Below are 20,846 nucleotides of genomic sequence, written 5' to 3' on the forward strand. Positions count from 1 at the left end.
GACATTTTGGGTTGGACTCTTAAAATACGTAATAGCCCATCCCTGCACAAAACACCACAACTTGCAGATCTTTTCTCTTTCTTTTCAGTTTGGGAGTTGTTCTGGACAGAGTTAAAAGCAAGCAGTACACATAGAAACACACACCCCACCAAACACCCTTTGCCACCCCAATTACAGACAACAGAGTAAAGCAAAAACAGAAGAAGCAAAGAGGAGGGCCCTGCCACTTGAAGTTTAGAAATTGCTATAAAGCCACCAGTGGTGACAGGGATTATTTGTTCTCTTTTTTCATCATCTTCCTGACAGCTGTTGAGGAACATCAACAAGACTTTTAGGCACACCTGGAGGGTATGTCTCTTGATGCAAATGAGTTTCTTAAATGCATCAGCTAGGAAACTTCCCGTCTCCAGTCCTGCAAGTCAGGAAACCCCTCAGGCACCATATCATCTATTATTACACTCTATTTTCAAAAAGCTGTCTTTGTGATTGACCTCAGTTCCTGTATCTAAGTAGGCAGCTGGTTCTGTCATTCAGTATCACGCTTGCTACTCCTGAAAAGACCTAAATAGTTATGTCCATTTCTGCATGAAGGCTCCCTCTCACCATTTAGTCAGAGCAGGCCAGATTCCTGCTCTTACAAGAGTCCTCTGCAGCAACTTTACCTCCTGCTGCTTCATTATCCCACATGTGGTCACAGAACCAGCTACGAGGAAAAGGCCAAGCTACCGCTTCTTCATGTGCGTGGCCAAAAGGGAAAAGACCTCCAAGGACACAGGCAGGCAGGGAAGCAGGGTCCAACCCATGCCTGTAGCTTTAATGGCTTCCATGTTCATCCTCCTTTTATGCCATGACTAGGCCTGCCCCGCTGCAAGGAGCGAGCCCATGACACACGCTTTTTCTAAGCACAGCACGGTGAGTGTTATTTCCCGGTCCAAAAGGTCCTAAGCAAGAGTTTGAGAAGTAAAGTGTGTTTATGCACATCCTCACAGTATGTATCCTTTCTTGCCTTTCATAAACCTGAGATGACCTGCAGATTTTCTCCATTTGTCTGTCCTGTAAAGATCTCCTACTCTAACTACCCAATTTGGGTATCCCATCCCGCATCCTGGAAGGCATTTGCCTCAGGGTAATTTGCCTCATTGCATATACTGATATGTTGAGACAGTGTGACTTGAGTTACCTCCCCGATTGGATCACAGCTTTTACAATCTCAGAAATTTTGATATTTTAATAGGAACCCACTAGTTTATTGTGGTTAAAGAGCTGCTAGGGTCTTACTGATGATTTAAAACAACAGAAAAACCCCAACTTTAAGAACTGCCTGTGGAAGTTTATTACTTTACACTATTTAGTAAATACTGAAGCAATTCTTTTTACATTATTTAAACAATAAGATATGCATATTAAAAATTTGCAAAGTACATGTAGCAATTGTCCCAGTAAAGAGCGCAGACGTCTGCTGCTATCCAGCACAGAATATGTGGACATAACAATTAGGAACCATCTGGTGACCTGGCACTTGCTGGTACAGGAATGAAATTTCAATTAAGTTTTATTACCAGAAAGTGTTAGTGACAGCTCCCACTTGAAACCCCAGAGCCAGTAAACTGTCCAAATAAAGAGAAGGATGTCACCCAGTTAATGGGTTGGATCACACTGCTTGATTACATGCTTTGTAAGTAATGTGCTCCCTTCCCGTGTTCTTGGGCACAAATTGCTAACGCAGCTGGATTTTTAAGAAGAACTGGCCATATGGCAAGTAAATTGGGAATCATACTGCAATTTACTGAGAACAGGGTAATACAATAGATGAGTCAATCATTTCCCAGGTTTGACAAGCCAGGATTGCATCTTGTGCAAGATGAAAAGCCCAACTGAAAAACTGCATTCTAATAATAAGGCAATGCCAGCTAGCACTGCAACTGTGTGTGGGTTTACGTGGAGCCATGATACAAAATTCAGAAGTGTAAGACAACTTCTCTCCTACCCCAACACTCACCTTACTCTCAGACAGCGGTTCAGGTGGTGGTCTTCAGGGTCCCAGAAGAAGACCAGCCCATCAGCAAGTTTCAAGAGAGATTATTAATGGGGTAGCAAGGGCGGACTCACAGTCTTTTAGCTGTGCAATACGTTCCCATGCTAGATGAAAAAGCCCTAGATTTCCTGTCCTCTCAGCCATTGATAACTATTATTGCTATGATTGTTTTCTTTAATATTTAGTATATAACACTAAGGGTCTGTCAAAAAATATCAGTCACCTGATCCAAAAATGCTTCATCTTTTCTACATTACAGTTGAATTATACTTCTAGTTCCATTAAAGAAATCGACTCTGCAACTACTGACCCATGAAAGTTATTACAGATCTCAATTTTGTAGTCAAGAAACCAATTTGTGATACAATCACAGCAACTGGAGAAGGGCTGTTCTGCTTCAACCAATCTGCAGTTGTCTAAAGTAGAATCAAAATTTACAAATAAGAAAATTAAATCCAGATTGTGACCCACTGCACTTTGAGTTCATTCGAGAACAATTCCACAGACCCACACTGATGAAGACAGTTACGGTCTCAATCCCTGGAGAATTTCTCCAGTGCATGTTCACAAACATGCAGATACATTTGACTTTGCAACATTACCCATTAACCTTAAAGTATCCATCAGCTTAAGAAGTAGAGGATTTCTATACTTTCATTTTAAACTTTCAGCAATTTTCGTCTTTTAGCAAAGGTGACTGTGCACACAGAAATCACTGCCATCCTCCAGACAGCCAAACCAACACAGCCTTTAGATTAAACTTCATTGCACAAGTATAAAAGTGGTTATTGTTTATGTTTATGCTTTTTGGGCACTTTGTATTAAATAATGTATTTTTCACTCATAAAATTATTTCTCACAGGCCCTAGGTTTAGTAAGGCAGCAAGCTTTGTACACACAGAAACTATTCTCAATGTTGAAAAACCCCAACATAAATTGACTCTACTCCCCAATTCAAGCAAACATCAGTAGCATAATCCTGTTCTCAGAGTAAGCTCTGCTTGGAAACTAAATGGCCAAAGTGCTCCCAAGGGCAGCAATTAGTATTTTAGCCAGTGGAATAATCTGGGGAGACTCTTGTAAATTTAATGAATTCCCCAGTAGTCAATCCATCATAGTCACTAATATGCTGGCTATACTGCTACTGATAATGTTGCCAATACATTATAAGCCCTCATTTATTGCCTTAAATTTTAATTCAATGAATTCTGCATGTGAACTCTTCTCAGATGGTGATACTTTGTGCTAATGCAATCATGGATGGGCCATTTGGGAGCATAACAAGACTGAACTCGGTACACTTGGCAGGACGTCACTGGGAAGGCAAGACATTTCTCACCCAAGCTTCTGTTCTTTGTCTCTTACTTCCCTAATACTTGTGCCTCTAAACTAGAACATAATTAGATCTACCCCTTCTGGGCTTCATTTTACGGATTAGAGAAAAGCACAGGGGAGAGGTCTAAGTGAAAACTCAGGCTCCCTATGTATTCAGCCAGCTTTTAGACATGAATAGGGAAGTGCTGAATTCAGCAGTGACACACAGAACTACAGACGATAGCACTTAACGGACTGAGGACTTCATCTAACCCATCCCCTTGCCCTTAGGCAAAAATCAACTTGTAACTACATCATTCCTGACAGATTTTTGTCTAGCTCATTTTTTCAAAACTCCAGTAAGAGAGATTACGCGTCTTCCCCAGGCAACATGTTCCAGTGCTTAATTATCCTGAATGTTAAAAGTTTTTCCCAGTGTCAAACCTCAGTGTCCCCTGATGCAATTTAAGTCCATTATTTCCCATCTTATATGCTACAGACTAAGAGAACAAATTATTCCCTTCCTCTTCGAGAGAGCTTTCTTTGTACTTAAGACTTCCCTTTCCTCTTGGTTTTTCTCTGGACTAAGTGACCACAGCTCTTTAAGCCTTCCCTCACAGGCCACTGGTCATTCTTGTTGCTTTCCAATTACAACCGTACACATCTTCCTTGCAATACAGAACCCTGAGCTATACACAGTCACTCCTGGGGAAGTTTCCCTAGGACCTAGTAGATGGGAAGAACTACCTCACACACCTTTCAGTCTCTCCCTCTTTACTATTATCTGCAACTGTAATACACATCCTTCCTCTTTTATCAATTAGCTGTTAATGAAAATATTGAGTATGCCCAGAGTCATAACAGACCCTTACAATGCCATACTACTACTTATTTCCACTTTGACAGTGACCCATGGAAAACTATGCACTGAGAACACAAAACCAACCACATGAGAAATTTCACATCCAGAGCATGTTTCCCAGCTTATCTGCAGCAATGTCAGTGCATCCTAATGTCAGGACTTGTAACATCTATTGATTCTCCCCTATCCAAAGAGCCCATTACACAGTCATAGAAAAAAATATATTAATCTGATATAATTTGTTCTTGACAAATCCATGCTGGCTATTACTCATTTCCTTGTTAACTTCCAAGCATTTACAGGATGTTTATGTAATTATTTGTTACACCATTTTTCCTCTTGGATTTCAAAAGGAAAACAGTCAGGCAACGTGCAGGTAATCAGTAGTAAGGACAGTCTGTCCAGAAAAACAAATGAGTAAGGGAATACAACATACCTCAGTAGCTTATGTCTGTAAGCAACCAAAACGCTAATAGATCAAAGTGCAGTTGAATAGCCAAAAAAAAAAAAAAAAGGCTTTGAAGTGAGACTAAAGAAATCCTTCATGTACCTTACTCATCTTTACTCACAGTTAAGGTAAACCCACCAGAACACACAGAAACTTAATAATGATAGCATTAAACCATAACAGTATGACCAGACTCATTCAAATCTCTTAACTTCGCCTTAACAGGATGACTTAACTGTTACAGAACTATACTAACAAGACAAGCAGTTCAAGATGCTCTAAAGAGAAGTAAGTGTTTATATGAGTCAGAATAGAGATTGCATTTCCACTAAGTAGAAATTGCATTTCTGTGTAGGCTGGAAATGACTTACGGTACAGATTTTTCGCCATCAGTGCTTAGGAGGAAGTTTCCTTCCAGGTGTAATCAGGAAGAGGATTATCATCACCTGCGAATCATCAGGCACTGGCTCTTGCTGGCAACAGGAGAACCTAAATCTGAAAGAAGTTCAAATGCTTATGAGGACGTAGTACTTGGGCTTCATCAAAAATAATAAACAAAGTCTAACAGCCTGCCTCTCGCCAGCTGGGCTTTAGCTGCACCCAACAGCCCTGTCCTACACGTGCAGGCTTGGTTGGGGGGGCAGCATGGGCTGGGGGGGGCAGTTCCCAGGAAACAGACCAGATAAGACCATCCTTGTCTAGAAGAAAAAGAATATGATGATAGTGACATGATCACGACTCTGCCACTTGACGATGGGATGGAAGATAGATCTTGGCCTGCTGTATTTGCATGTAGCCTTGGAGACCATCATGGAAACAGAAATGGTTTCCCAGAGTGAAGAACCTCACTGAGAACCTGTGACAAGCTCAGAGCCAAAGCATGTCTCTACCCAGTCCCTCAGTGCCACCTCGATGTTGTACTTTTGGCTTAACTCTGGCTCACGACATCAAGAGGCCAGGCTAGGCATCTGATGGTTCGTATGGAGAGGGCAGGGAAAAGGACCCTTGGTTTCTGTTCTCGAAAGGATAAAGTACAAAGAGCCAAATCTGAAGTGGATTTGCTCGGGTGGTTTTGGATTTCAGTAACAATTGCTTTAAGCATGGATATGGGGCTTTTAATACAGTTCCTGTTACATTATTCAGGCTTGAATCTATTATCCAAAAAATGAATTTATAACTTGTAAACAAAAGGAAAAAATTTCTTGACTAAGTCAGATTTCCCAAGAGCTTGGACTGGAGGCTTCTTGGCAACAGCAAGAGCTTTGCCTTCTGTGTTACCCTCCCTTAGGCAAAAGAGATGAGTTGTGTGCTTTTACAGTGTAGAGATATATTCATCTAATGTCAATTTTTAGGTAGAACCTATCGGATTTAACAATGGAGGCAACTTTGAATTCCAGGAGTAAATCCTTACTTAGTGCAAGCAGTGAGGGAGGGAGGCACAGATCTCAGCGTTACAGATTGGCAACAACATGGAGAATCTGTCATCTTACTAAATACATCTAATAAGCATATTTTTTAAGTAAGTCAGCTATTCTTAGATTAATTTTCTTTGGATGCACCACATTTAAAGGTGCTAGGCCTCAGAGCATAAAAATTCAAGAGTAAGAAGTTGTAAGTTATGAAACAGATCTCCCTTCAACAGAGGGCAAACTGGAGAATTTAGCACAGAGGCACAGCACAATAAAGCCCTGTCTTTCAAAGATAAGCTGAAAAGTCCTTTCCGTTGGGATCTAACCACTTAGTTAAATAATGATATGCCAATTTTTAAAAGCTGTTTTATCTCGGACTTTATACTGTACTGGTTATATCTAAAGGTCCAGTAAAAAGTATAAGAAAAGGGCACATGTACAGTAGTCCTTCCTCACTATACTCCCAGCCTTTGCTAGATGTATTGTCCCAGCAACATATCCTTGACAACATGCTGATGATCCCTGCAGTGCTAAAGTAATAATTTCAGCCAGCTGCATCCCAGACACCCTTGTTCCATCCTTTTATCCTGTGGGAAAGCACACATGGGGCTCTCTCAGATCCTTCTGACTTCCATTATTTTCCGATGGCCTGTGGTGGAAACATAGCCCTTCTTCCAGAGGAGAGATGGAGAAATGGATGATTCACAACATACACCTGAGGTACAATTTTAGAAGAGAAATCAGATCAGGCTAACCAGGTTTGTAACACTGGAGATACTTTTAGGCTAACCCGATGGTTAAGATACCCCAGATCAGCTAAGAAGGATTATAAATTTAAATTAGGTTCTTTTAAATGATAGTTATTGTTCTCAGCTGTCTACACATACCGTTAGTTAGTCTTTATTTCCAGTGCCGTGGCAGCGAACTTTGGAGTTTGAGACCATCATATGGATGAATGTTGTATGAACACAAAGACAGATTGGGAGCCTGTAAGTAAGTAAAGATCTTCTGCATCTCTTGGCTGATCAAGAATGGCACCCTGTCCATCTCTGGGGTGCCAAAAGCATTGGTCACAGTTAGTGTTATTTTTTAAAAGATTGATTCTTTTAACTAGGTCCCTACACTATCATTGGCAATGACGTACAAGGTAAAATGGACAATTGCTTCTCCACAAGCTCCGCTGAACGTGCTGTCTTGAAAGAAAGAGGAGCTCATTTATATGGATGAGCGAAGCAAATGAAGAGCTGGAGTTACTGACAGCATGCTGGAAGGGCTCTGGTTTTAGAATGGCTGCTGGCAACAGGAAGGCTCAGTGATCAGGCATCTTCATCCCTATGTTCCCACAATGCCCCAACCTACCGTGAAGTTGTGAAACCTTGCAAGACTAACTAAAGGGGAAAACAGATCGCTAGGCCTTTAAAATGTCTTCACTTTTCTCTGTTGTTTAGTACTAGTTTACAAATAGTTGGAATATATAGATCTACCAGGCTCTTTTGGCCTCCTGAGAGTCCCTCAGGCATAAAAAGGAGGACATTTATTTTTCCCTTAGATACCTCAGAGTTCAAAAACAATACAGGTTATTCATCAGTGTCAAGTTTTGAGCTTCTTCCTCTTCACAATAGATTTTCAAATAATAAATATTCATTTATTGACCTAGAAAATCTGACTTTTTACAGTCTTTTGGCATGGCAACAAAATTAAACACTGCATTTTCATCTGGATATTCTCCACCTTCAAATACCCATCCTCCTTTAAAAATACTACAAGTAACAATAGTAATAATACAAAAGTAGTCCCAAAAATAATCCAAACCCTTGTGTAACCTGCAATAAACCAAGGCAGACTGGTTATTGTGGGAAAGGCATTAGACCATAAGTGACCAAGAACAGGGCTATGGGATAAACTTGCCTTGGGAAATGCCTCACACGGTTACTGAGTCACAAGGGTTTCATACCTATTCATAAATTTTATCTGGAAAGACACAAAGCTCCACAGAGAATGCAGTCATCCAGGTAAGCAGAGTAGAGAGAAACCAGGCACTTTAATACCTTCTTTTCAAACCCAACCCAGCCAAGTACGAATGAGAGATCAGCTCCAGCCTAACTCCCTTAAGTGTCTTGCAGTTCCCTCAATACATGGGAATAAATAGCCTAAGACCTATAGAAACATCCACTAACCCTCCACTCCAGTGGCCCATCTATCTGCCTTCACTGAAAGCAGTGACTTCTTCCCCGGGGTTTGACTGTCACCACAGGGACAAACCAGAACACGAGCCTAGCTCAACAGGGCAATAGAGAGTTGGAGACCAACACTGCTGCAATATCACTAGAGGAAGGACTGATGGCCCCACGGGTTGAAAGGGGGCCCTGGGCCATGGACAGGGTGGTCCCAGGTGACACTTATCAGGACCAGTAAGGCCTGTGGGTGCCCCCAGGGCCATGGCACTCTTCCAAATACCTGTATCCAGTATAACATAGATGTAACCAACTGCAGACACAGCTGGTGTCAAATTCAGAGCCAGACTTTGGTGTAGGTCTTCCAAAGACCCACTGCCTTTCAAGATGAGATTGCCTAAGGTGTCTCAGGGGTGCATCCCCATCCACACAGCTCTCCCCAGCACGAGATGCCCTCAGTCATGTGATGGGGAACAGCTGCAGGTCCTTCTTCCCCATCCAAACCAACCTGTGGCTGCACTCACTCCTGGCCTTTCCTTGCCCGCTCTGGGGAATGGACCCAGACATACAAATCCCCCTTCATTCCTTCCCTGGAGCCCAGGCTGGGGTTTGATGCAGCACACCAAGCACAGGCACTGCTCAAAGACACATCTGCAATGTAAGCATCACTGGCTGCCACCTAGCATGAGCTGGTCAACAGTGCTGACCTTTCTAATACCTGTCTGCAGATTAACACTCTCTGCTTCATCACCACAGCATTTGGCATACTTTATTTAACGCTTATTTTTTCCATAGCTTCCCACAAACCCAAGCAGAGGAACAGCAGTGACAGTAGCTGTTTGCCATTTAATGGCACAGGGGGGTTTCCTGCAAATACAGTTTACCTAAATGCCATCTGTTCTCCCACACAGTCAGGAATGTTTTTCTTGTGTAAGGAGTTATCCTGGATCTAGTTTATGTAACCCTCTGAGGCACATTAAGCCCAAAGTCTAATTGTTTTCGAGATGAAGACATATTGTTCAGACAATCAGTCTAAAATCATGTGTTCTGAAATCTAGTTGTGGTTATTTACCAAAAAAAAAAAAAAAGGAGTAAAAAAAGTTTCCTCTTCTCCTGCCTTTGCCTCTGTCTGAACTCCCCCAGTTTGTTTTTGCTAGCTCTCTTGTTTACGGCCAATGTGGGTCTCACACTGGCTTGTCCCAAGATGCATTAATAATTTCAAAGCATTCTATTCTTCTGTGTATTCCTCACCCTTGCTAACAGAGTATGATTAATCACCCAACAGTCCTATACGTCTCCAAACTGAGGAGCCTATCACTCCCTCCAGAAGCATCTTCCCAAAGCCTCGCAGGTGAGCCTGCGCCTTCCTCCACTGACCCCAGAGTAGGTACAAATTGTGCTGACTTTTTAAAAGAAATGACTGCAGGTGCCTAACTCCTTGTTTATTCTGGCAAGGCTGAAAATAGCAACTGCTAACAAATATTTTGCCCTTCACAAGGCTTCTCACAGAGATGCAGCTGTTATCTCATCTAGTAAAAGTGCCAGCCCTAAGGGGAAAACAGACACTTAATTAGGTTAGGATAAGCTTCAAAAAGGTGACAATCTAAAATTAATACCCATAATGCTGTGTGGGCTCAGATCCTTAAACTGAACCCTCACTTGTGCGTAGGGAACAATTATTTCAAGCTTTTTGTTTCCCACACTTGTCTCTTATGGATTGATGGCTCTGTTTAATCATCAAAAGCAGCACGTAAGAGGAAAAAGTATGGCTTTGTTGAGGTGGACAGACCCCCAGGACATCATGTTAAGCTTCTGGGGAATACATCACCTTCTGGATTCCTGAATTTACAAAACTGCCAAGGCAAAGTGCATCCACGGAGAGTCCACTGCAGGTTTTACAGTGAGACCAATGTGTTATGCAGAACTTTGGGATTTTTTCCTGCACCCTGTGAAAATCCACACAACAAATGGTGGAACCCGAGACACTTTTTCCCCAGTAAAGTTTAGCACCCTAACATGAGAAGCTTCCTGTAATTAGGGACATGGTAGTTAGTGCAAGGAAGAAATCCAGGTCAGATTCAATTATTAATACACATTCAAAAATATATTGGGCTTTGGACAAATAGCCTCCAAAGCAAGATAAGAAATTTTATATTCTGAGCCTCTACCATCCATACTAAAAGTAAAAGTTGTTGAAGCACATTGCCATTTTCATGAAATAGCTATTAAAATAATACTAATACAGAACACAATTTGTTTTGGAAATTGAGCCACATGTGAGAACCTCACCAAGGAATTTCTCTCTGACAGTCCACTGCAACAGTGTCTACAGGAAAAGCTCCAAGAGAGAGACTAAGCAAAAGGTCATACCGGAGCATTTATAACAGCTTAGTCTGAAGGATCACAAAGCTCCAGGTACAATCCATTAATCCATTTTTGCAACACCCCATTATCCCTTTTTATAGATATTCAAGGAGAGAGACATAAATCATGGGCCTTCTGACTTCTTTTTTTACATTATGTCTGCTCTGAAGGCTGGAAAGCTTGCCTCAAAAGTTTATGAAGACAACCAGGGCGGTCTGTCAAGACTATGTTTCCCTACTCACATATATGAAACCATTTTTAAAATTATGGGGTACTACAGTCTGGTTAAGAGGCAAAAGGGATTAAGCCTGATTTAAAACACTTGAGGCTAAACAATATTTAAACAGAAATACCTTCCTGGGATTTCATATGGGGGCATGTCAGTTATATCAGTAGTTTCACACTGCACATAGACACACACTCAACAACTTACTGCAATTAAAAATAAATACAGAATCACAGACTGGTAGGGGTTGGAAGGGACATCTGGAGATCATCTAGTCCAACCCCCCTGCTAAAGCAGGATCACTTAGAGCAGGTTGCACAGGATCATGTCCAGGCGGGTTTTGAGTATCTCCAGAGAAGGAGACTCCGCAACCTCTCTGGGCAGCCTGTTCCAGGGCTCTGTCACCTTCACAGTGAAGAAGTTTTTCCTCATATTGAGACGGAACTTCCAGTGTTCCAGTTTGTGCCCGTTGCCCCTTGTCCTGTCACTGAAGTCCTTGCATCAATCCTTGAAAAAGCAGATGTAAAGGAGACTACAGTCAAGAAGTTCTGGGTGGTAAAATATTTTTAACAGATTTGACTATTAATACATAGGTAGAGAGAAGATTAGAAAGCCAAGAACCTACATCAAATAAGAAAAGACACCTCAGTGTTCAGCTCCCAGTTTTGACTGTCATCCTGTTTTTCTTCAAACTTGCAGACTTCTGTGCCCCACTGTTCCACAGGCAAATGCTTATTGTAATAAAGATGGAAATATTCTCTTTCCACTGCCCCACGCAGTGTAAGGAAATAAATCGCCTTCTTTGCTCGGGATAGATTCCAGCCTCTGTACATTTTGATAGTTAAAACAACAATAAACATTCAGATCCATCAATAAAATGAATCATTAAAATCCCATAGTTTCTCCTCTCTCACCAGGGGAAGAAAATCAGTCTGAAAATGGCCTTGTCATGGAAGATCCCAGGGTAAGTAGAGCAGCTTCTCATCCAGATAATTTTTTGTATATGCCCTGGGCCATGGTTCTGCTTTTCCAATGAAAAGCATGCAATAGGAAATGCGTGGACAAGCAGTCAGGATCTAGGGCCACGTAGTATAGAAGGGTAATGTGCATCACAACTATCCCTTTTGTAACACTACAGCTCAGTCATCAGCAAGGAGGGCTGGAAGAAGCAGTGGCTCACAGCTTCCTCAGGCCAAAAGCAACACCCATGGGTTGCTCTACAAACTTAGCTTATGCTAGATAATAGCTTATGGATATGAGCTGTCTAGCCCAGTTTCTATTGCTATTGCAGATAGCAACCCACAAGTGTTTCAGCAGCTCCAGCTTATTCTCTTCACTTCGTTTCACAATGCTGCGATTCATGACTGGATGGTATCCAGAGTTCCTGCTTGTAAGGCCGTACAAAACAATGAGCAAGGGCTGTTTCAGGGGTCCTGACTGGACTGGCTGCCAGGCACATTGAGCCCACCCTAACAATTCTATTTAAGAGCAACAACAAAGCTCCAAGCATGGTCCATGCTGAGCATGCAAGGGAAAATAACCCCCCTGCTTCATGAAGCTCATACAACTGCACAGGGTTCTGTGCCCAAGGACAGACAGGTCCTGGTGTTACAACTCCTCAGAGAGCTAGGCAGGACACATCTGTTCCAGTTTTCAAGGATATACCTTGAAGAAGTCTCCCTGTCACAGAATTTGAGAAATTCAATAGCAAATAATAAGCCAAAAGCACTTATATTTACTTCTGCCAAGAGGCTGGTGTGGAGGGTGGGGGTGTGTGGAAAATAAGCAAAGGGAGAGCGTTAAAATGTTATGCAAAAAAGTGATCACTGCTAGATCTTGTCTGTAAAATAGACATTGCTGAGGTCAGCTGACAATCTCAGTCACAAACCTTACTGAGCCTTTTCCCAAAACCATATCAAGTTTCAGACTGCACAGTGAGACCAGCTGAACTTTGCCTGATTTCTAGCTTTTGGCACAACTATTGGAGAGCTTTAGTTATCAGATGTCAAATAATTATTCTTTCAAGATATAAGGTAACATGGATCATAATCCTTCATGTTGCAAAAGTACAGAAGTGGCTGGAGTTACACTAGGGAGCAGTCTGACCCACCATCTTCCAGCCTTAAATTAATTACATGAGGAAATTGACCATTTTTATATTTTACTTTTACAGGTCATTAAATACCAATGTAATTGCTGTGGTGTTTCATTTCTAGAACATGAATTCTAATTAATAGCATTGCAGTAAGTTAATTTAATATGGTAATAGCTTCAGAATAGCTTAATTGTTGCCATTATAGAGCACCTGCAGATGTTCAGCCAATCAGCTCATTCATTATCTGATCATTCTCATGTATCCATACGTAGAGAAAACTTTGCCTGCAGGAAGGGTAATGAAATGTTTCCAGTGGTACTACTGGAAAAAGCTTTGCCTTTTCTAAGGGCAAAAGGTCTAAGTGGAAGGAGGTGGTTGTAGCTATATAGGAGAAATTTTTTTGACATCACTGACATGTTAGGAAATGGAACTATCTCTCAGTGTCTGTAACCAGAACGTGCTGTCCTATACTGCCTTCCACCTGCACGGCTATTATAATTGTTTAAATTCAGCTTCATGTTGCAAATGCCCACAAGCTCTGTGTAAGTCAACACTGAGCCATTTCTACATCATTTCAAGCAAATTCTCATGTGGACACGATTGGGAATAACCAGATGGCACTATCCTTGCTTCATTGAATGGTGCTTATCTAGATGAAAAAACCACGTTGTTTCTGAAGACCTAGAAGAAGGGGGAACATTGACAGATATACTTTATCATTTCAAGTTTCATGGAAGTAAAACACTATTTCCAATATGAAGGTAAGGAAACAGGGGCAGAGTGAAGTCACTTTCTGGAGTCACTTTAGTTAAGAAATAACATATGTAACAACCTGGAATCAAAGAAAAATTGAGGTGGGTCTGGAGCTTGTCTTGTTCAACACCCTACTCCCTGCAGGGACACTCTCAAAGTGATAGCAGGTGCTTAGGGCCTTGTCCAGTCAAACTTTGTACACCTCTAAGGATGGAGACCCTCCACCTTCCCTGGGAAACATGTCCCCATGCTGCATCCCTCTGGCTGTGACATTTTTGTCCCTGTACCAAGCTGGTGTCTGTCTCGTTGCAGTGACTGATGCCACTGTGTGCCTGTCGCTGTGTTCCTCTGGGAAGAGCCTGGCTCCATCTCCTCAGCCCTCCCAGCTGGAGGCAGCAATCAGATCTCCCTGAGTTTCCTCCAGGCTGAACAGACCAAGTCCCTCGATCTCATCATGCGCTGAAATTGTTTCCATTCAGAAGTGAATGTGCTTTTATTCTTGACTGTGCTATACAGATTTGCCTGTCCTTGTTTCCACATCAGGGTTGGTAGCTTTTCAGGACTGGCACGCAAGACTCTGCTTTCCTAAATTAGAGACTCTGTGTGCTGGTAGGAAGCCAGCAGGAGATGCTTCCTCTTCGGTGGGTAAGACAGTGCCAATCAGCCTACAAGTAGTACCGGGCCTCTGTGTGAACGAGTGGCTCCTGGCAAGTGTAGGTCCTGGGGCTCCTCTCATTCCCAAATGCTGTCCTTCCCAAAAGGCTGCAGGCCCCAAGTCTTTTCTCTACTTGGAAATCTGCCTGCAGTTAGTGCTGCCTGAGCTGTCTCGGTCATAATGACTCGAATAGATGTAACCTTGTTTCCAAAGCATGCTGCAGTTGTGTAAAGCATGAAAGGACTGTTCATCTCTTTATGGAAAGCAATGGGAGTTCTTTACAATGTATTCAGGTTCTTACTCTTCAAGTTAAAACTTACAACGTTAATAGAGGCTCTACCCTGACAGCCTTTAAAAAAGGAGGACAGAAGACCTTTGTGGCATGTACTGTAAGTTTCTGCAGCACAAGGAACATTATAGCATCATTTTTAGGAGACAAAAGACAAATTTCTGGCAAAGGAGCAAGACTCCATAAAACAAGCTGAATTTGCCTCACGACCTTCTCTCCTCAGTAGCAGAGATCTGATTTTGCTCTTAGATTTGTTCAAATACAGTAAAGCAACAGCAGAATTCAGCAAAGGATAGACCCTTAATTCACAGCTAGGTAAATGCGCCCTTTATTCTGCATCAGTACAGATCATCTTTATCTATATATTTGACATCCAGGTTCACTAAGTCCAGGGACCATTGTGCAGCAGAACTATAAAAGAACATTCATTCTGATTTAGTTCTGTAATTAATCTGAGGTCCTTGGGTCTAATTCAAGGCCATCTCAGTCTCTAAGCTTTTAGAAGAGTTGTTCCTACTTTATACCAGCATGTGTTAAAGAAAATATTGGCCTCTTTTCCTGGATCTGGACTTGTGCAATGCTTATGTGTAAAAATAATCCCATCGAGACCCCCATAGCTGCTTTGATTGCAAAAAGCCAAATGTTCCTATCTACTATGCAGTGAGGAAAGAAGCAAAAGGCTCTGCAAACTGGAAGAAAGGACAAGACAAAAGTACAGATGAGATGGGAACGAGCTCTGCCCCATATTCCTGGTGAGTTTGCAGAATCTCTTCCATATTAACATTGCAAAGGTTCAGAGGAGGCAGCGAGCAGTCCCTGGAAAGGGCATAACCCTTAATAACCAGCACATTTTTCAGTCAAAGTGAATGCTGCTTGCAGCAATGTTAGCAGCACCTCGGTGCAGCTGCGATTGCCCATTGCAGCACAGAGCAGCAGTGAAGCAGCTCTGGCAGGAGGGACTTTTAAGGGCACTGCTACCACTTAGGATAGTGAGCAACAGCGAAGCAGTGCTGTGGCCGTGATGGAAATACTGCCCTACTGAGTCTAGCTGGAACAGGGCCCTCAAGCCAAGGACAGCCTGTGCCAGGCTACATGGCTGTGGAGAGGTGAAGGTGAAGTCTCCTGAGCAGCCGCAGTGCACAACCCACTGTGTGCACAGGCTGTTGGTGGAAGGCTCTCCATATCTTTCATGCTATCACAAACCTCTTCCCTCTTCAGGAAGGTGCTTTGGGTTTATGTCAGTTTGCAGAGCATTTCAGACAGTTTCTCCTTTCTACCAAAGGTAGAAAGGTAGGAGGCATTTCACCAAGATGAGCAGGAACTAGCACAGGAGCAGAGAAATGACTCTTCACAGTTTCATGGGTGCTAAAGTCTGACCAGCTTTTGGCTGACAACTAGGAAAAAAATGAAAGAGGAAAGATGTGCTTTCTTTGCCTCCTTTTGCTCTCAGGAAAGATCTTGAAAGATCTAATTTCAAGACTGGGAAATTGAAGAAAAGGACAAGGGAGGTAGAAAAAAGATGACCCCAATCTGACTGTTCACTCTCTCCTCTGTGATTCACTCCAACTCACTCACCTGACCTGCAGACAACCCCTTCCCAGAAGGGGGGAAAAAAATCCCTTTAAGGGACAATTTTCTCTGAATAGAGAAAGCTCATTAATCTAGAGTTTCCTCCCTCAGTGTGTAAGAGATTGCAGTCCAGAATGGCAACAGGACACCTGTCATGGCAGAGATGGTGAATGGGGTAAGTTATGTGCTACTGAAGCAAACGGTGTCTCAAAAAGAAGAACAAACATGAAAAAAAAAAGAGAATCTGCCAGATCAGACATGAACACAAGAGTCATTGCTTCTCTGAGAAAAGTTATGTGTTCTGTCTGCTATGTCAGTGATGTCTGAACTACCTCAAAGGGAAAGATGGAGTGTTAGCATACAAACAAGAAAAGGAGTAAGAACAAGAGCAAGAGAAATTGGAAACTCAGAGACTTTTGTGCCAACACAGTGGTGACAGTTCGTTGCAATTGCCCCGTTTGACATCAGTCCCTAGGTCTGTCTATGTTCACCACTATCTAGCTGACCATGAAAGGTGTCAGGCTGACAGTCGGACGGACGTACCTCCACTGTAGCCAGTGGCCTTTGGGGAGGTGGCTGGAGCTGGAAGGAAATGCATAGAATTGGAACTGCTTCTCTTTTTATTTCATAAAAAACCCCACAACAGTAGGTGTTCCCCTTCCTTTCCCTTTCCTGTATCTGGGAGGAGAGAGGTAAAATAAAATCTGGTCCAAAAGGATAACAAATCTTTAGCTCCAGTGAAATAGCACTATCATAAATGTCATTATTTTTACTCAATGAGGCATCTCAAAGAAACTACTAAGTGTGCACATTAGTTTCTGTTAGTGCATATTAGTACACATTAGTGTACATTAGAAAGTAGAGAACAATCTAACCAGTCTTCCTTAAATTTAGAAGTTTTGTGTTTAGAAAATCTTGCAATACTCTGAGCTTATACATGCAAGCTATAACATTTATTGTACCATACTGTATTTTGCTCCATCTTAACACAGTTGTGCAACAGTCAGCAAAGAGTTTATTCAGAGATCTTCCCAGTTACAAATTTTCCAAAGGAAATTAATTTTCCAGGGTAGTTTTAAAAATGTATTGTATTCCAAGCTGTTAGAGGACTTTTTTTCTTTGAACTGATTTCACCCTTTGTTCTCCAGCAGGCAGCTCACTTGCAAAGATTGTTTCCAAGACTCACTATTCACATGTGAGATCCCAGCAATGCTGCAGAACCTACCCCTGAAGATGTGTGATACTGAGTCAGTTCCCCAGCAGACTGACCATAAACGCCATAAATGTGCTGTTAAAAGCTAACTACTTCCATCCCCCCATCTAGCAGTCTGCACATAGAGGGAACATTAATCTTGAGGCTCTGTTTTATTTGCTGGGAATATTTGAGCAATCCCAATTTGCAGCAACACTTAAGTGACTATGGAAAGATGTGAACAAAGCTTAAGTAATCGCTCAAGTGCTAAGACTCTTTTTTTCTCATTCTGCAGCCAATTCTCAGGCCCCTTTGGCTGATGAGAATAGAGTTGTCTCTTGGGATTTAGAATTATGCTGCAGATTCAGTTAAAAATGCCTTAGCTGCTGGACTACGATGTCATAGAAAGCAGATGCCAATTCCCTGAACCACTGCTCAATCCTTAGACAGGCCATTTCTTTTTCTAACCATGATAATGACTGTGGGTAGTGAGTGATTCAAGTGGGGAGTAGCAAACACTGTCACGGCAGCGAGAAAAGCTAAATCTGTTCATCTCATGGCTGAATTTGTCCCTTTTTGCTATCAGCCAAGGGTGACAGATGAAACATTGTGTTAACCTGATATAATTAAAAGATAGACCTGGGGGGGAGACAGTACAAGCGACAGCTGTCAAAACATAGTTCAGGCGCAATATTTAAGCGTCTCTTATCACTGTTTATTCATTCAAAGGTTGTACTAATAGAGAAGAGCTTGTGTACAGCCACACATGCATGTCTGTACTTGGGAAGACAAGCAACCCTCGCAGGCTTCTCATGGAGCTGTGCAAAACTTTGGTGCTGGTTATTAACACACCAGCTCAGTACTTTGTACCTAAGCCTACCTCTAGACAGTGTTTTACATTTGCAGCATTATGTGTCACAGAAGCGGAGGCCAGAGATTTCTTGCTCCGCAGTCCTGTTTCTCCATCCCAGTGATACTCAATGGGCTTAACTCAGCAGAAATTGTCCCGTTGGATATCTTCAGCGTAGGTGATTTCTGGCTTGACAGTGCTGCCTTTGTAGTTAAATGCAAGTACTACAAATGAAGAGTGTTTGGCTAGATTTTACTCTCTGTAACTGAGATGGTGAGGGAAACCACTGCCCTGTCTTACAATGGTAGCTTGGCTGATTGCTTGGCAACCTTCAATCGGGAGGATTCATCCCAGTTTCTTTGATCACAGTTTCTTTGATCACAGTTTCTTAAGGAGTACTGCAGGATTCGATCCAAATTGAAAATTAGCCTTCCACACTTCAGTCTGAAGAGACAAATTCTAGTGTCTGAGCCATTTGTCTGGCTCTAGTCACAGGGAATGCTTCCAGGTACCCTATACAGCCTGACTGAGGGAAGCTATACATGATCCACTTGCAAACTGCATGTGGCTCAGCAACCACAGGTTTGCCATTCCTGTTACAGTACTACTCTGTCACGAAAAAGCCAAAGGTCATCCTTAGACGGATGAAGCAAAATGTCATCCTAAGCTATATAAATAGATTAAAAGAAATTTATAACACTTCTGCTCCATGAAGTGCTGGTAAGGCATGGTCTGGATTACTGCATACAATTTTGGCATCCCACTTCAAGGAAGAGATCGAGAGAAAGTGTGCAGCAGTATGTGATCAAAGGGATGGGAGAGATTTAATCTGGAAAAGAGAAGGCTGAGGGGAAACTGTAAACTTCATGTACACAAAATGCTACTGCAAAGCAGGGAACGGACTCTTCCCAATGCCTGTTGCAATAGGACAGAATTAATGGCTTCTATTGTGCAATGGAGATGCAAATTTGATATTACGAAAACTTTCTAGTGGGAAGGTTAGTTCTGCATTCAAAGACTGCCTGGGGAGGTTGTGGAGTCTCTATCAGCAGAGGTTTTTAAGAAGAGATTAGACCATCATCTAGTCAGAACAGTTAGGGGGAGTGCATTCAGGGAGCTCTCACAGTCTCTTCTGATCCTATTTTTACAGTCCTAGAAAAGATTTTTTTTGGTTTGGTTTAGCTGCAACTGTCTGTTTCAGACTTCTGCTGGCAGGGATGACATTTGAGAAAAGTGATGGGTTAAACACCTCAAAATTGATGTTTCTACATTTGCTTTGCATACTACTGTGATCACTGAAACTCCTCAAACTTTAACGTGTTAATCCATCAAAACAATGCCTTTTTATTTCAAAACCTGTGAGTCTATAATGGAAGAAGGGACAGATGTTAGGCATAATGCAGCCTTAATCCTCGATCAGATCAAATCCCTTTGATTTTGTGATTACAGTAAGGTTTAGACACACACACATACACACAAGTATGATGCAGAAGGAATTAATGATATGCTTTTATAGCACAAAAAGTTCATTTGAGCACACAGCATTCATGGTTTTCCTCACAAAGATCTCAGTTCCATAAGCCTTGCTCATGCAGGTAATAAATCGAAAGTACAGAACCCACGAAGGAAACAGCACAGCTCATCAGAGCAGGAATCAAGACTATGAGACATGCAAAGCCAAGGCACCAGTTCATACCAGTAAGCTACTAGTCTTGCATGATATCCTTGTAACTACTGGCAGCTGGAAAAAGGAAGATGTTATCTGGAATGAAAATCAGAGATTAGGCAAAATTTATTTTCCTGCTGCCAATGAAAACACCAACACAGGAGGCCAGATTTTAAAAAAGAACATGTGTCAATATGCGGATATGCATGTGTTATCTTTTAACACTGGGTGTTCCCCACTGCTGTATGTAATTTAAAGATCTGTTGCCATCAATAACTTAGTATCCAGTCTTACTTGCACTCCATTCTCTTCCTATTTTCAAGGACAATTTAACATTTTGATACATATTTTTTTAAGGGAAGCCCCTGCTGTACTTTTCCTCTGGTGTTTTATTTTCTTCTGAACTTTTGACCTAACTATAAACAGATTTTAGGTTACCATATTTAATGCATGTATAAAGTCTCATCTGAACCTTCCTCATTATCCCTTTCCTACACCTCTTCCCCTAGGCTTCACATTAGATTTCAGGATTTAAATTTTTGTACATGACAATACAAAGTGAGTCACTCTTCGGAAAGTCTTGCTGCAGTGGTATAGTAGTTTTAGTGGTAATGATGTGATGTGCCTTCACAAAGTACAGACCAGGGGAATCTCTGTTTTATGATTCCCATTTGCTCATGCAGCACACATTTCAGTACACATTCCATGCTGAGAAGGAATCCTCTGGTCTTAAAGTATAATTCCCACTTATAGCTGTGGGCATTAAATGAAATTAGCAGGTGGCAAGAAGTTCAAAGCAAACGAGAGATTCTTGATGATACAATACGTTGTTAAGCTGCAAAACATCTCAGCACAGGAATACATGTAAAAATGTATGTATGTTCAAAAAAGGGCAAATTTACAATGAAAAATCTGTTAAGGACTCTTGAATACTAAGATACTGCC

This window comes from Grus americana, chromosome 3, assembly GCF_028858705.1.
Source record: "Grus americana isolate bGruAme1 chromosome 3, bGruAme1.mat, whole genome shotgun sequence".
Classification (NCBI taxonomy): domain Eukaryota; kingdom Metazoa; phylum Chordata; class Aves; order Gruiformes; family Gruidae; genus Grus; species Grus americana.